We start from the raw sequence: 12979 nt of genomic DNA, 5'->3' as shown, positions 1-12979 counted from the left end.
TTTTTTAAACCCACTTATGCTGCAGTTAAATCTGCCCAAAGTGCAACTGTAGGATGACACTGTCAGGCGCTTCAAGTACCACTACCGTGTGCCAAGCTTTGACACACCCACACACCATTTGCAAGGATTTGAATGGTCTGATTCAAAAATCTTCCAGTGACCCATTATTTACAGATCAGTAGCATGATAAACCATAGTGGCTCCTCTGCTGTGTCAATGCATTTAGGGAGTTCTTAATCTTTGACACAATAGATGGAGCCTTTCTGCTCTTGTTTGGAAAGTTTATATATTTAAAAAATTTTACACAGCATTATCTGGCATCACAGTATTGTATGCATCAAAAGACCACATGCCCAGCAATAGCTTTGTAAACTACAAAAACAAAAAACCCTTAACTTGTATTTGATTCACTGTTGTATTGGAACACAACATCTTAATTGCAAGAAAGTGCTTCCTGGTATAGCAATTTAAATCGAGACTATGTGCTTATGAGTCAGCTATAAATCCTGAAAAATATAGTCTGTAATAGAAATGGTAACATACAATCGTGCTTGTTAACTATAACATAGGGTCTAGTTATTAAAAAGCCATAAATCAACATTTTAGTATTAACATTTTACTGCCTATTTTGTCACAAAAATGGACAAATATCACAACCTATTGTCAATTAAGTACACTACCTCTGCAGCCCTGATGAGGTTGAAAACATGGGGGACTATTACCAAAATAACCCCACTTTAAAATCTACACATGGAAATTACTCACAATCCAGGCAGCATTAGCATTCTCTCTCTCTCTCTCTCTATATATATATATATATGGGGTGGGAAGGAAGGTTGTAAAGCAGGTCTAAAAAGCCTTCCGGGCATAGTATTCTGTGACTATATATATATATATATATATAAATTGTCACTAATTTTTCTTTAAATTATTTAGATTTACCAGTTTTGAATGGCTGGATATTATTTTCAGGATTTTCTGCACTTACATAACTTGAAAACATATACACACACAAGTTGTAGCTCAGTGTAATTAGGTAAACTATACAAAAAATTAGTTTGAAAGTGGGTGTGTGTGGTCAGTACGTTTTCCTAGTAAACGTTTGATAATTTTTTTTTAAAAACTGTCAATATCGGTGCAAGCAAACACAATAGCATAGAAGAGGCTGCAAAGGCAGGGGTTTAACGTTGTAGACTACCAAGGACCTGACAGAGTTGACGGCCAAATGCCAGCCAGGTTTCCAACAGTTTCACTCACACGTAGGAATGAGGAGTCAACCCACATTTCCCATCTGAAATCTCTTGCCCATGTGGTTTAATGCAGGCTCTTAAGGTAACGCTTACATGGAGTTTTAGCAGCTGAATTTCCTTTGGTTTTTACGGTAATTTCTGAGGTTGGATTATATTAGCCTTTATGTACCTATAAAATACTCATAAGTGGTTTAGTGACCCTTTTGACTCCTCCCCTCTAAACATCGCTGTATTTAATCTGGCGAATTGAAATCTCTGTCCTGCCCCTCTCCCCAAGTTAAATCCAGCTGCTGATTTATACCGCTGAGCTGAAACTTGCGGTTCCCCAATTAATGTCTCAGCGCTAGCTGAGAGGGGCGCAGTTTTAAATCCTGGGCTAACCTTAGGCAGGGAGAAAAGTGGCTGGCGGTGAAGGAAGCTTTAGCTGAGCTGATCCACTGTGTGGGGAGCTGGGGAAGCACAGAAGGATTTGGAGACAGGGCAAAGACCCGGGAAAGGAGCAAGAGATCCAGGGGCCGAGGACGGAGAGAATCCGGGGCAGAAGGATCCGGGTTGCCCAGTCAGGAGAAGGAGACGTTCCCGATTCATTCCTTCCCCCAGCCCCCGTTTAGGCCCGGCTTCCGTTCAAACACTCCTCCTTTCCCCCTACAAAATCCCCAAATAGCACAAGCGCCGCGGTCCGTCTGGCTGAGGACTGCGGTTTCACATGCTTTGCAGCCTCCTGCCATGCACTCCTGCAGCGGTTGTGCGGACAAGTCCCTGACTCCTATTAGCGATCAAAGCCACTATTTCACGATGCCAGGGAGGAGGAATAAAGCTTCCAGCGGCCAGCACGTTTTGCCCGAAAGGCAATCACCTTTATTTCAAAGTCAATCACGCGAGCCCCGTGCGTAACATTGATTACCTCAAAACGAGATGATCACTTAATCAGAACTAGATTTTATGGTGCCTGCATCAATGGGTCCTGATTCAAAACGATCTTCTCCTTTGAAAAGAAAAGAAAAGAAAAAAAAGCTTTTCCCTTTCTTATGAAAAGCCAGCAATACACGGAGGGAGGCAGCTGGATCCTCCAGGATTTATGGGCTTTTCTCTTGCTTTCATGGAAGCAGGTGCCTTTGGGACTTCCATTGTCTCCGCGTCTTACTAATAATAGGACCTTCTGAAATGAAAGATCCATACTCTGTGTAGCCTTCAAAGACCTCGTATGGCGGAGCCACAGTTTGCACAAAGGTGCAAAAACCCACCCCAAGGCAGAAAGCGTTGGAGGTTTCAAGGGAGTTTATTTATTTGTGTTAAACGCTCATTTTCTTTACCCCAACGCAATTGTTTCGAAGGACTGCTAGCAGGAAGCGCTGGGAAAAGCTTGGAGCGCTAGAATGGGAGAGGCACAATGAGCGTCTCCGCTCACTTGTACAGAATCCACCACAGAGCGTTTCTCCGCGCACACAGAATTGAGTCTAGTCAGTCTTTGTTTTTATGAATTTTCCAGTCCCGACTTTCTCTCTCCTCCCCCCCCCCCACCATGCAATTTTAATTTCCCGGCAGGGCCTGTACCCAACCAGTGAGAGTGGCCCTCTGTTTGAATGACTTGGTCTTGCGTTTGTGGTAAAAGAGAAAATATTTTTTGTATTTATTTTTGCTCCCCCCCCCCCCAGTCCTTATCTTTTGGAAGGTGTGCAGCCCTGCTTCTCCTTTAGAATCTCCTGCTCCACCCAGCTTGGCACTGCCTTCTTCTTATTCCCATCACAAAGCACACTGCCCCTATTCTTCTGGCCTTTGTAGCCATATGGCAAATCCATGTAGACACAGCCAACATCCATTTATTCAGGCACATAATGTCCCGCAACAGGGAACAATTGGAACTTTGTTTGCTTCTATTATTGATGCGAATGGGCAGAGAGAGAGAAAAAAATCATTTAACTATAAGAGATATCCAGCTAATTATGAGCCATATGTGCCTATAGTTTCAAAGCAATCCAATGAAGTTCATTTTAAATCTAGACTACTTTATTAGGTATAGAAGACAGATGTCCCAACAGTACATGCATCAGAGGAAACCATGTAAAGAAGTTCTTGAAATATTTAACTGGAGCTCATTCACTGTGAGAGGGACTTTAAAGTGCCCTTTATCACCAGGATACGTAGGGGAAATTCAGGGGAGATTTCTAATCCCCATTGCCAAACAATTACCCTAAAAACCATTCCAGCTTGGATTCTAGGAGAGAGATTTTTTTTTTGAAACAAACATCAGGCTCTTCATAAAATTGTTTATCCAGTGCAAATCCTGGCCGAAGTCAGATGCTTATCTGAGCTGTATTGAACCTAGAACGAAGAGCAAAGCAACCCAAAGAAATCGCTCAGGTTTCCAGTGCAGAGGGCTGCGTGCTTCCTAAAACGGTGGTGCACTTTTACTACTATGCGAACTGGGAGAAGGGGTTTATTATTTTCAGACCTCAGCGATTCGATCATTGAGAGTACCCTTAAGTGAGTATCCTGCAGTGCAATGCGAAAGGGAAACGGCACTGCAGGGAAATTAAAGAGAAACTCGTTAGAGAAAATTCTTTATGAAATGCAATTATTGGCAGACTCTCCAGCTCTGGACACCGCTCTTTCACCCATAAAGCCAACTATCTAGGTTAAAGGATTAGCGTTATCTTTAGCAGTGATTGCAACATCTATTAGTAATTAAAATATTTCAGTTAGTGGAAATGGTTGGCTCTAGAAAGCTTCCTTTTACATCAAAATTATTGAAGAGCTTTGATTGTTTTCCCCAAACCTTGTTGTATTTATATCACTTTTAAAAAAAAAGCCATTTCCCCACCTTTAAGCAAAGAATCATCTCTCTTCAATGAGCAAGAAACATTCAGTATAAATAACACAAAAAAATTTCAATTTTTTAAAGAATAAACTTCCTACATTCAAGAATCAAGATAGAAAATTTCTTCCTAAGCATCCAGTTCACACCAACTGTATCATCCGCCTTGGTGACAGATTTCTTGGCATGCTGATTGCATTTAAAAAAACTGAGGCAAGAGGGAAATTTAATGATCAGGTAAAGAAAAAGAAATAGGTATAGAAAACCGTTCTGCTGCCTACATGTAAAGAAGTAATTAGATGAGCGCAGCTGGATTTGCTTGAATGAAGTAGCCAGCTTTTGCTGCACTTCCACAGAATATAGGGTAAACACCAGATGTTTCTTCACTGGCCCCATTCTTACAAAATTGAGGTTGTGTTTCTTTCCCAAAATTTAAATATAAATTCAAAATGACAATAAAGATGATCCCTAAGGATAGGGTAATATCTATGTTACTTTCTACTCTTCCACTGTGCGAGCACATATCAAGGTGGCTCCTCCACTCACAGACACAAATAGTAATATGTAAAGGCCTGATCCACCCCCTATTGAGATAATTGGAGAGATTCCCAATGAAGAGTCTCCCATACAGAAAACAACGGATAGGTAGGTAACTGCTGTTTAGACTTAGGAGAGCTCTGTTCTATTCCACACCCTGACAGTGACACGCTGTCACACACCTCAGGCAAGTCACCCTACCTATTTTCCCTCCTATTGTCCATTTAGATTGTAAGCTATCTTTGGGGCAGGGTCCCTCTCTTACAGTTCCTAGCAAAATGGAGCCCCAATCTCAGTTTGAGGGGGCATAGGCACTACTATAATACAAATAAATAGTACTAATTACTTCAATGGACATTGGCTCAGGCCCTAAAAGAAAAGGAGTTAATACAAAGCAATGGTGTTTAGTGTGGGCATGGCAGAAAGCATCACCTATTTTTAAGGTTGCCTGACACTTCCCATAATAAGACCCTGTTTTCTGTTGCTTTTGACTTCATCAAACTAACTGAGCTGAAATTTTCCATGCTGTGTGCCTTGTCCGAGTCTGAATATTTTGGGGAAAGTTAAACCAAAACAGATTAGCCATTTCCAAGAATGAGACTTGGGGGAAAAAAATTGTTTTGCTCATCTTAAATTCTGTTTAACTGTTCTTTGAAAAGTTCTACCAGCCTCATGCTTTGAGGAAGGGTCTTGAAATTTGGTAGGTGGATGGCCTTTGTGTCAGGAATGTGTCAGCCTTTTGCTGGTGAAAATCCACCCAAATTTGGCCAAGTTATAAGCCTTTGAAAGATCACATTTTTCATATGTTCAACAGACTTAGATTTTAGTAGCTAAATTCCCTAAAGATTTCATCTACACCAAGCATGCTCCAGCCCTGGAATGAACTGACTTTCCCTGCAATTGCAGCTCTGAGCTGCTATAAACTGTGCCATGTCTGGGCACCAGAACTGAGAGCAGGGAGATTGTCTCTCCTGTGCTTTCAATTAGGCCCAGGCCACATTAGAGGAAGAAGCTGCCTGACTCAAATGCATAGGGGACAAAAGCTGAACCTGTGGAGAGGCAGGAGTAAAAGATCGGGACAAGGAGCCCGGTGGGGGAGGCTGGAAACCAGGACTAGAGAGCGGGGGATGTAGGCAGAAACTGGGACTGGGAATTGGGATCTGGGAGGAGACTGCAACTGGCTGGATGAGGAGACTGGGCCAGGACTACAGAAGAGGGAGGGAAATGAGGTAGGGGGAGTGGGAGCCTATAGGTTGAGGAAAAACAGATTGGATAAGGAGCCAGGGGGGAGACTGGGTCATAGACAGGTCATTTAATCTCTTTATGCCTCTGTTTCTTCTCCCACTCTCTTTTCTACTTCAACTGTAAGCTCTTTGGGAGAGGGAACTGTCTCCCAAACACATGTAAGGACAGGATCTAGCACATTGGGGCCCTGATTTTGTTTGGGCCTCTAAGTGCTACCATAGTACAAATAATAAACAACCTCCAACATGTGGGGGTTATGAGGAGAGACAGAGGAAAGGGGTTGGGCCCAGGGCCAAGCATGAAGAAGCTAAGTAGATTTGGGACATTAAAGAAACTATATATAGAGTATTGCTCACATGTTTGGTATGTGTGCAGGTAGCTCCATTCTCTGCATGGGTGACTGGACGATGCATCTACAAGCCATTCATTTTATTATATATTACATAAACACCCCCCTAAAATTTAGAACCACATGCCAGTGCCTGGTTTGACTGACTGGGTGTGGGAATAATGCCTTTTGGATCATGCCGGGATCTTTATACATATTAGCATGACCTGGATGCTTTACATGCTTTTTCTTCAACAAAGCAGCCACCTTTTCCAGAACACCATGAACAGGAACTAGTTGGTTTAATGCAGCACAAGGCAGTATAGGCACTGTTCTACTTGGAGCACTAAACAGAAACAAGCTAGTATTCAAATAGGACTATGGCTAGCATATTTTTAGTATTGCTTAGCCTGACATCATGGACAGGGATTTCTCCCCCCCCGTCCGTAACCGTAACTCTGGTAGCCAAACTGGTGCTATAGATTGTCCCTACCCCCATCAGAGTTATATAACATGCATCCTGATTCTGAAAACCTTCTCTCACACAAGTAGTCCCAGGGCTCTATTTTCTAAATTGACTAGATTTCTAGTAGTTAGAACCCCCTTTAAATGGTTTTAACATTTTGGCCAGCCATTGTGGAGTGGGACAAACTGTCTGAGACTACTACTGGTGCACAAACCTAGTCTCAAATACAGTTTAAGCATGTTATAAATGTCAAATAATTGAAAAATGTTTGAATATTTTCCCCGCCTCCCCATCTATACTGGAGTCCTTGCTGCACAAGGAAGTTGATCCAGATTTCAACTGTAGACCTCTCAAGTATGGCTGAAAATGGTTTGGCCATTAACATAGACAAAGCCAAATTAGAGCTGGTCAGTAAAATTCTGATGAAAGTTGTTTGTTTGGTTTTTTTTTTGGTTGGAATTTACTGATTTGTCAAAATCCAAATGTTCCACAAAGACTGTTAGATTTTGATAAATTTCCTATGAAACCTGCCTCGTTTCTTGCCAGCTCACCCACCCAGCTTCTTGGCAATCCACTGGAGGGGCTTCTGGAGAGTCTGGTGTTCTAGGGCCCACCTCCCCAGGGCTTCCAGGAGGATTGCCCCTAAATCGGGGACCTCAGAGGTGTCCCTTTCACTGAGAATTTCAAAAATTTTGGTCTTCCTTCCTAATCAGAACTCAACCAAATGTCAAAATACTGAAATCTTCCTTGAAACAGAATTACTATTATCCACAAACTCTGAGCCAAACTGTTTTCAACACCCACTGCATAACCCTGCTTGATCCCACATTCCACAAGGGATCTAGCCTTTTTGTGACAGGACCAAAACCGCTTGCAGCACCTGTTAAACATTAGTGGCCAGACTTTTCAACCCTGACAGCTGGCAGAGAGGGTGCAATAGGACCTGTATTTGACACCTGTTGCCAAACATGAGTCATTTTCCTAGTCTGGCCAGCTTAGCTGTGTTGCAATCATTTTAACCCACATCAGGAAACATGTTTCAGGGCATATTATCTCTCTCTCGATTTAAAATCGCTCATTATTTGCATTACAGTGTCAGTAGCAACTAGAGAGCCCAACTGAGATTAGCTACACATAGTAAGAGACAATCCCTGCTCTAAATAGACAAGGCAAGCAAAGAGCGGGGAAAAAGGAAGTATCATTATCTCTATTTTAGAGATGGGGAACTGAGGCATGAAAGTTGAGTAACTTGCCCCTGGTCACACAGTGAGACTCTGGCAAATGCAGGAATTGAACCTAAATCTCCTGAATCTCAGTCGAATTCTTAAACACAACACCATCCGTCCTCTCTGTTGAGGCCATCGTATAGTCCCGGCAGTGAGGTATGCTAACAAACATGCTGCTCCCTGGCAATAGAGAATGATGTCCCTCATCCGAACAAGTGAGGATGCAAAGTACACTGCAAAAGGTTACTGAGCATTATGGCAGCTCTATGACACTGGAGTCCTGAACCATGGAACATGTTCCTGCAAGAAGGGTGCAGCTAAAGAACTCAGACATCATTAAAAGTTGGGTTTTCACAACATTTGTCCAAGAAAATGCATGCCTGATGCTGTCGGAAGCCCGGCTTTGGCTGAATTCATTGGGAAAACTATTAAAGAATGGTTCAATTTTTAATAAAAATTATGCTACAAAATGCTACATGATACCTTATGTTGTTTCTTAAATAAGATATATCTGCTGCTGAAAAGCCAGAGCTACTTACATCAGCTGAGGATCTGACCCCCTATGTCTACATATTGGTTCCATAATAAATAATTGCTCTTAGTTCAGCTGTGTGAGGGGGGGGGGGAGGATTATTTCTTTTTATCTAGACTTTTTGGATTTGAAAAAGTTCTCTCAGTTGTGCAAGATTATAATGAGAAAGACTTTCTAATTGTACATTTACTGTGTGTTAAAGCAAAACTAAGGCGCGAGAGAGGATACATTGAGGGTGAGATTGTGAAGTATTAGGGCAGCTTTCAAATGATCTGATTCTATAGCATTTGGGCTGGAGCTGCTGCTTTGCAGCTCTGATTCTGCTGGTACAATTCTACAGCATTCGAACAGCCTGTCTTGGGTGTGATTCTCCTCTGCAAGTCTGATTCTGCAACATGAGCTACTTTCCATAGGTCTGATCTTTTAGCTGCTTTGTGTGTGATTCAGCAGCTCTTTCAGTTGGTGTGCCGCACTATCCAAGGGTCCAGAGAAAAGGAAGGTAACTAAAATGATGGTGGAAAAATGTGTAAGTTCGAGCAGGCAACCAACACTTTCTGGCTCAGCAGAACTCAAGTTACACTAGAGGATGTTGCACTCACATTGGAAAATGGGTGTAAGTAGATTTAAAGGAGTCTATCTGGTCTGAAAGGCCTAATTCGGATCTCTCTGATAAATCAGGAGTATTTCCATTGAAGTCTTATTACAGTGGTGTAATGGGATCAAAATCAAGTCAACTGATTAGAGCACAACTTGGAGTCGAGAGACTGGAGACCAAATCCTCATCTCCATACACTGGAAATCTTGAATAAATCTGAAGTCAATCATTTGCACTGGCGTAATCAAGAGTGGAATTTAGTCCCTGGATTCTAACTAGAGCTACACAACTAATTGATTTTTGGGTCAACCTGAAATTGGAATTTTTCAAAATTTTCAGCAAGTCAAAACAGTACGGCTGTAGATTAATCACAATTAATCACACTGTTAAACAACAGAATACCAACTGAAATTTATTAAATATTTTTGGATGTTCTTCTACATTTTCAAATACATTGATTTCTATTATAACACAATACAAAGTACACGGTGCTCACTTTATTTTTTATTACAAATATTGCACTGTAAAAATGAAAAAAGAAATAGTATTTTTCAATTTACCTCATACAAGTACTGTAGTGCAATCTCTTTATTGTGAAAGTGTAACTTACAAACATAGATGTTTTTGTTACATAACTGCACTCGAAAACAAAACAATGTAAAGCTTTAGAGCCTATAAATCCATTAAGTCCTACTTCTTGTTCAGCAAATTGCTAAGACAAACACGTTTGTTTACATTTATGGGAGATACTGCTGCCTGCTTCTTATTTACAATGTCACCTGAAAGTGAGAACAGGCATTCGCCTATCACATTTGTAGCCGGTGTTGCAAGGTATTTATGTGCCAGATATGCTAAACATTTGTACACCCTTTTATGCTTCGGCCACCATTCCAGAGGACATGCTTCCATGCTAATGATGCTTGTTAAAAAAATAATGCGTTAATTAAATGTGTGACAACTTCTTGGCCGGAGAATTGTATGTCTCCTGTTCTGTTTTACCTGCATTCTGCCATATATTTCATGTTATAGCAGTGTTGGATGATGACCCAGTACATAGAATCGTAGGACTGGAAGGGACCACGAGAGGTCAGCTGGTCCAGTCCTCTGCACTCATGGCAGGACAAAGTATTATCTAGACCATCCTTGACAGGTGTTTGTCTAACCTGCTCTTAAAAATCTCCAATGATGGAGATTTCACAACCTCCTTAGGCAATTTATTCCAGTGCTTAACTACCCTGACAGTTAGGAAGCTTTTCTTGATGTCCAACCTAGACCTCCCTTGCTGCAATTTAAGCCCATTGCTTCTTGTCCTATCCTCAGTGGTTAAAAACAATTGTTCTCTCTTCTCCTTGTAACAGCCTTTCATGTACGTGTTCATTTTAAGAATACTTTCACAGCAGATTTGACAAAATGCAAAGAAGGTACAATGTGAGATTTCTAAAAATAAATACAGCACTCGACACAAGGTTTCAGAATCTGAAGGCCGTCCAAAATTTGAGAGGGAGGAGGTGTGGAGCATGCTTTCAAAAATTTTAAAAGAGCAACACTCAGATACAAAAAGAAAAGGAGTACTAGTGGCACCTTAGAGACTAACATCTGATGAAGTGAGCTATAGCTCACGAAAGCTTATGCTCAAATACATTGGTTAGTCTCTAAGGTGCCACTAGTACTCCTTTTCTTTTTGCGAATACAGACTAACACGGCGGCTACTCTGAAACCACTCAGATACAGAAACTACAGAATTCGAATCACCAAAAAAGAAAAATCAACCTTCTGCTGGTGGCCTCTGACTCAGAGGATGAAAATGAACATGCATTGGTTCACTATGCTTTGGATTGTTAACAAGCAGAACCCACCATCAACATGGATTCATGTCCTCGGGAATGGTGGTTGAAGCATGAAGGGACATATGAACCTTTACGCATCTGGCACATAAATATCTTGTGACGCCAGCTACAACAGTGCCATGTGAAAGTCTGTTCTCACTTTCAGGTGATGTTGTAAATACAAAGTAGACAGCATCCTGCAAATTGTAACCAAACTTGCTTGTCTGAGCAATTAGCTGAAGTAGGACTGAGTGGACTTGTAGGCTCTACAGTTTTACATTGTTTTATTTTTGAATGCAGGAGTTTTTTTCGTACATAATTCTACATTTGTAAGTTCAACTTTCATGATAAAGAGATTGCACTACAGTACTTGTACTAGGTGAATTGAAAAGTACTATTTCTTTTGTTTTTTTACAGTGCAAATATTTGTAATAAAAATATATAGTGAGCACTGTACACTTTGTATTCTGTGTTGTAATTGAAATCAATATATTTGAAAATGTAGAAAACAGCCAAAAATATTTAAATAAATGGTATTCTATTATTGTTTAACAGCGCATTTTTTTAATTGCACGATTAATCAGGATTCTTTTAATCGCTTGACAGCCCTTCAAAATAGTAAAAAAAATTGTTCAACCCAAGCCCAAATATTTCATTTAGATTTCAAGCAATTTAGCACTAAAATACAAATGAATAGAATGAAACGAAATTTTTAAACAAAAAGTAGTTTTGAATAAAAAAATTGAAATGTTTAGTTTTGAAAAAGTCAATATAAAATATTTCAACTTCTGTTAATAAAGTTTCTTTTCAGGACTAACAATACAGCAAAAACCATTTTAGTGTTGCCACATCTGCATTTTTCACTAAAAAAAGTTCTGGTCAATGAATTTAACTCAGCTCTAGTTCTAACCCCGGCTCTGACTTTCTGTATGATCTTGTGCATGTGACTTCTCAGTGCCAGGGGCTACATTCAGAGGAATTTTTCAAAATAAATAGATATACCCCAGATTTTTACTGCTGGAAGTACCCTTTGTGCCTCAATTTCCCAGTCTGTAAAATAGAGGTAATAATACTTAGTGACTTTATATGGGTATTGTGAGGATTAATTCATTAATATTTGCAAAGTATTTTGAGATCCTCAGATGGAAGGTACTGCAGTATGCAAAGTGTCAAGTATTTTTCTACAGTGCTGTGTTGCTCTTTACAGATGCGTTTTTGAGCTATTCCTTGTGGGGGTGATTCTGCAGCATTTGAGTTGAAGACCTTGGTCAGAGATAACCACACCACTTCACGTATGCAAACCCAAAAGAGAATGTTTATACATAGGCTTGGAAGAATTAGATATTTATCTGTTAATGTCTATTTCACTGTACACACACAAGCCAAAAAAAATATTTCCATCAATAATCATCAACATTTACAGATAGGAAAAGAAAGAAAAATGCTGCTTCAGAACTTATCAGCATTTGATTTAATGCTATTTACTTTGTATATTTTGAAATATGATGTTGACAATTTGTGTTTTAACATTTATAATGCTTTAACTTTTTGAATCTCAGTGTCTGGTCATTAAATTATTGGCACCCTGCATAAGTTCCCACAACTGTGAAAATTTAAAATAAAGAAAAACAAATTAAAGCTTAAAACTGATAATTTTGTGCATTTAAAAAGATAGAAAAAATGCTTAAAAATAAACATTGATATTTTCCATTGAAGTTATAAAAATGGATTTTTCTGCCAACCCTATTTGCATGATATAGTGCACATGCACAAACAAGCAACATTAAAAGAATATTATTAAGGTTGCAAAGTCAAGCACTTAAAAGTTAGGAAATGCCAGAATTAAGGTTGTCCATGCAACCTTAATTTCTCCCCCTGTGCATATGCATTATGATGCAGTCTTTCATTTTCATAAGGACAGCAAAATGTACATCCTTGACACAAAGGCCACCACCAAATTTCAAGTCTCTGCTCTAAAGCAAATTTATAAGCAGCTGAAAACAGGGTCTTCTGATGCAAAATGTTGGGCAGCCTTCCTATGGCAAAGGTATCTTGTCAAACAACATTTGTTGCAACTTAAATTAAGTGCAAATAACAGGGTGGGGTTTGTTTTTGTTTAGTTTTTTGGAGTTTATCTGTGGCAGCTCTGAAAATGTACT

The sequence above is a fragment of the Caretta caretta genome, chromosome 6 (genome assembly GCF_965140235.1).
Source record: "Caretta caretta isolate rCarCar2 chromosome 6, rCarCar1.hap1, whole genome shotgun sequence".
NCBI classification, from domain to species: domain Eukaryota; kingdom Metazoa; phylum Chordata; order Testudines; family Cheloniidae; genus Caretta; species Caretta caretta.
The sequence above is the reverse complement of the archived record's forward strand: the minus strand, read 5'-3'. Positions refer to the sequence as shown.